The 5,279-nt window shown below is 43.7% G+C and overlaps 1 pseudogene; it reads right to left on the reverse strand.

Moving 5' to 3' along the window:
- Positions 1-245: 245 nt before the first annotated feature.
- LOC114896301 lies at positions 246-1,414 on the reverse strand (annotated as a pseudogene).
- Positions 1,415-5,279: the final 3,865 nt, after the last annotated feature.

Genomic DNA, 5,279 nt, shown 5'->3' on the forward strand with positions numbered 1-5,279 from the left:
AAGACACAAATGTAAAATTCTGCAACTATATTGCTGGAACATGTGTCCAGGAACACTGTGTTCCCCTTTTTCTTCCCCCTGTCCCAGCCCCACCTTCAGAGTGTCCTGAGCTTGGATCATGAGCTAACAGTGTCCCTGAAAATAACCACAGCCAAATGTTTACTCAGTGGAAGTCATTATTCAGTGAGCCACTGCTTACCATGAACTATGAAAAGCACAAGTTTTAAGCCCAGCCAAGATTAAATTCAGACGGAGGTCTTCCCATTCCCTGATTTGCTACTAGAACTGCTTTTTTTGGACCCAGCTTTTTTGTCCCGGGGACCATGGGGGTTGTTTTGGTGATTGTAGGCCTGGATTGCCAGATCCAGGCGTTCCTGAGCCATTTTGATTTACCTCTGCAGAGTCTCCAGGTCAGCTGGGAAGTTGTCTTCATGGCTGCCGTACTGTTGTTCCCAGGTGATGTTGGCCTTATTTTGCTTGTCGGCAATCTTAGTGTTGCTGGACAGTTCGGTGTACTGGATTTGATCTGGTTTGATGGCAATGTTATAGCCAGGGGGAGAAGATGGTGTATTCCAAGTGAAAGGATAATTATAAGCAGCTGGATCTTCCAGTTCCCTCCTTTTATTGTTTAGTGAGTCTCGAATTGTCCCACATCCTAAATGAAGCATCTCCCAAGTGTTAAGCAATAGGCAAAGGCCTGTAACACCATACATTATCAGAAGAAAGATGGTCCTTTCAGTGGGTCTAGAAATAAAGCAGTCTATCTTATGAGGGCAAGGAAGCCTGCTGCACACATAAAATGGGTGGACTTGGAAGCCATACAGAAAGTACTGCCTGATCAGAAAACCCGCCTCAAACATGGTCCTTGCCAGCAGCTGCAGCAGGTAGATTTTCATGAGCCCGTCCTCCCGAATCCACCATTGCCCATCATGCTTAGGTTTAGATTGGTTCTGATCTTTATTTTCTTTTTCACTTTCTAATTCCATTTCTGGATACATCGTGGGATCCTTTTCATGGTCCTCTTATGTTTCTTCCAGAGCCTGGTGCTGTTTCCAATGCATTGCATAGGGTTTGCTCCGATGAGCCTTCTTGTCTGCTTCACCGTGCTCCATTTTGGCAACCTTATGAATGGCATAGCCCAGGTACATGACAGAGGGGGTCGCCACCAGGATGATCTGACACACAGAAGCGCATGTGGGAGAGGGGTGCTAAGGCATCATTGCAGACATTCTCGCAGCCTGGCTGCTCTGTGTTGCACACAGATTTGCTTTGCTCGTCGTAATAGATGGATTCTCCTTCTATGGCTGTTAAGGACAATCCGGAAGAAGATCAATACCGTGAGCCAGATCTTCCTCACAAACGTGGAGTGGTTGTGGATCTCCTCCAGCAGGCAAGTGACGAAGCTCCTACTCATGGTGACTGAATTGGTTTGCCCTGTTATCCAGAATTTCTGAAACCCAAAATTTTCTTAGAGAAATGTTTTGCTTACAAGTTTGCCAAATTCCTTTGGTCGGCGGGGTCCCCCGGGGCCGCCTCCTCCGCCGGCCGCTGCCTCACGTGCCCCACGTCGCCGTTGCCTTCACCTTGGTCTCCAGCCAAGGCCGAAGCCGCTCCTGCCGCTGACTCCTGCAAGTTTTTCACATGAAAAACTTCTCACTACTAGACTGACTCACTTATTTTCTTCTCCTGGGTCTATGGTGGGGAAAGGGACTGGGTGGTAGGTTGCTTAGGTAGCCCTCTCTCCACTTCCCTTCCTTATGCTTTTCCACCGCCACCTTTCTCTAGGTAGCCTTTCCCTTCTCCCTAGAAATGGAGTGAGTAGGAGAGAGGACTGGTGAAACCAGGACAGGTTTACTTGATGGATAAGACCATGATATGGCACTGATGCTGTCTGAGCTGGATGCTGCTGGAGTCCTATTACTCCTCCAGGTGAGCCTCTTGGGCAGGATCCAAATAACTCCAGGCCAGCTCTCTCCACATTTCCACCTTCAGCACAAGTCCAGCCGCTCCCAGTGCAGCCCTTTCTGCTGTGCTATCCTGGACAGCTGGACAGCCACCACCTCGCCTTTTTGCTTTTTTAGATGTGGGCCTGGTACCAGTCTCTGAAGCTCACAAACTCTAGATTTCCAAGTTAAGCTTTCCAAGTGGCTTTCTTGAAGCTCACCTGTCTCTGCTTGATGTGAGGAATAAGCACAAGTACACTCCTTTCCTGACCTCTGGTAGGGATGGAGTGGGAAAGAATGCCACTACACTCAAGTAGCTACTTCTGAAGAAATTATCTCCCAAACCAGGCCTGCCTCTTTGTAACCTCAACCTCTTATCTACCACTAGATTTTTTTGGCTTGTCTTTTATTCCCCGTATAATTCCTGCATAGAGGATGTATCATCATACTTTGAAATAGGAAAGGGGTACTTAGCACCTCAGTTTTGCCTGCCTTCTTTGGGGTTTCAACCAAAACTGAGGCAGAGAGAATTTTGCTTTAACAGCCTATTACACAAATAGCACACTTCATTCTCTTGTCTTCTCTATCCTTTGATCTGCAAGTTCACCTGGATGTCAGATTCCTCTGCGTAGCACTTTCCTCCTCAATCCCTTGTCCATCCTATAATTTCTTCTTGCTGGACTTCATACCTTTGAAAATATCCTACCCTTCCCCCAGCCCACTTAATAGCCCCTGTATCTGTTTTTTTCAGCCTATTGTTTTATTCTTTCATTCTAGAAAGTTCAGGGTGGCTTTGTACAGATCTAAAAGGTTTTTTTTTTAAACCATTTTTCAAAGGCCTCGTTTGGTTCACTTCTTTTTTTCCTGTATCCTATTTTGTCTCCTGTTTCCTATTTACTCTGCTCATTCACTGCACTTAGGCTCTGTCCTTGGTCAAGACTTGGCCTTGCTCTGAGTACACTGCTACTTCAGCTGTAATCAAACAAGTACTCATTAGATACCTACAGAGTACTTAGCACTTTCCTGGCAGCATGCAAGATCAGGGAAGATTAGGGTCTGCCCTTAAGGAGTTTCACTTTCATTAGCCAGGACAGAACACATCAAAAGAAATGGAGAACATTCTGTGTGTAAAAATATGTGATCTGACAATGTGCAGGCTTTCACTTGGACCATAAAGTTGGCTTTCATAAAGTTTAAAAAGATTCTGAAATCTCTCCTGATATGTGAAGTCTTCCCACATTTTTCACAGAAGCACTACCTATTGTACTTGGACATTGTTTAACACGTTAGGTCCACAGATGTACCTGCCTTAGCCTTCCACCCTAATATAAATTTTCCCTAAACTTGTACATGAGATACATTTTTAATTTAGGTTTTGTACACATTAATGAAATCATTTTACTTCTAATTACATCTGTGCCAGATATTTAGCATCTAAATTGTTGAGTAAAGAATCAGATTCTTATTTTTTTTTCTTCATTCTTTTCCAGTGTGTAGACTTATTAGATGTTCTGGGCTTTGTGATGACGATAATGACGTTAATGACAATAATAATGACACCTCCCATTTGCATTACACTTTCCAAAGTACTGTCACGTACATTATCTTATTTCATTCTAAAAATGCACCGAGATGATTGTGACTAGTTTGTTCATGACTGAACCTCTTACAGCCCATAATGGCTCCTCTGCTTCCCAGTTGCTCTGCCACAGACACTCCATAGAGAGCTATAGCCCTGAGTTCTTCTGCTCAGGTAAATCTCCAGGCTCCCAAGCCCAGTTGTTCATGCTCCTCTGACCCAAACTGCAAAGCTGTTGATTTGGTTCCCATTTTTGCTCTTCACCCGTTTTCTAGACCTGACCGGGTCCCTGGCTTCTTGGGCCTGCCTTACCCCATAACACAAACTTTGGTTCCACTTTGCTCTGTGCCCCCTAACCAAGCGCCATCATGACCCACTCTCAGTTGCAGAGCTTGAAATCAGTCTTGACCCTGCTTACTTAGGGAGGGAGGTCGTCAGTAATTGCCAACAGGAGTAATCGAAAACCCCCAGTTCAGAGGCCCTACAGGAGTTACCACTTTCTTCCCACATGGAAGCATGATTCTAGGACACAATACCCTCAGTGAAGTCAGCCCATCATTCTGAATGCCTATGGTCATTGCTGTTTTTAATGTAGATTTGTTGTTGGCACAAAATGAAGTCAATTTTCCAACATTTGTGATGATATTAAAGCAGGACCATTGGGACTATGTTAGGTGATGTCCAATTTCCCACTGGCATTTCCTCAATGGTTTTTCTTATGAAACTTGACCACTACTAGCCCAGCTTTTGTTTCATAAAGGATTATAAAAACAGCTCACTTTGAACCGCAGTAGTGCCGATGACTTGAAGGAATTAAAAACCGAGCAGATAAATACAGGGATGGCAGAAAGCCCAAAGGATGGCGACAATGATGAGAGATCAGACAGCTGAGTGTTGCCGCTACAGGAATAATTTGCACACGGCATGCCTTTAGTCCTGACAAGGGTATTTCTATTTTAGAGTAAGTCATCCCATATTTCCTGAGGGAGAACTGTTCGTAATGCTTTTACTTATAAGTTTAGAGCATTACAGGATGTGCTTTTATTTTTGTTATTAAACTATAGGTGATTTGTTATAAAATAGGCAAACCAACAACACTGTGAAGGTGATTTATGTTTAGAGGTTGTAGGAAATATAAATTGATTTCTTCCTTTTTTTTCTTTTTTTACTGTCACTCTATTCCCAGAATAAGTGCATTTTGTGAAAATAACGGTAAAACAAAACTAAAAGATCTATAACAAGAGTTCCTACAGGATGTTTGGAGGACAGAGAAATTCTCTCTGTTGAAGAATTGAACTTCTTCTTCTAATGGCTGAAATCACTCTCCTAGCCAAGCAGGCTGCGCATTGGCTGAGGCAATGTTAAGACTAGGTTGGTGTTGCCTACAAAGCTTAGGGAGCTTGTCAGGGTGGGTGTGCAGCCCGGAGTTTAGATAAGATTTCCCAGGGGTTTTAGTTACTCTTCACTTATTTCAATTTGGCTTTCTCCTTAGCTGGCTCCTACTTAGAGTTTCAAGCTCGTGTTACTGTCCTGGTTTTCAGTAGTAGCGAATCCTAAGGTAGTCTATAAAACTGTACTGCTATGATTCACATGGAAAAACATACTTTTTCATCTCCTGCCATGGAGTATGGTTCTAAAATTGGCAATCTCACAAATGCTTTGACCCTTTAGCATTCCACGCAGTTGGTCTGTCACTTTTGTTTCATTTTACAGCTTTTTAAAGATGGAGTCCTGAGTTAGTCAGGCTTGGAGGCTAA

This window comes from Monodon monoceros, unplaced genomic scaffold (assembly GCF_005190385.1).
Source record: "Monodon monoceros isolate NGI ecotype Baffin Bay Population unplaced genomic scaffold, NGI_Narwhal_1 Super_Scaffold_15, whole genome shotgun sequence".
Lineage (NCBI taxonomy): Eukaryota > Metazoa > Chordata > Mammalia > Artiodactyla > Monodontidae > Monodon > Monodon monoceros.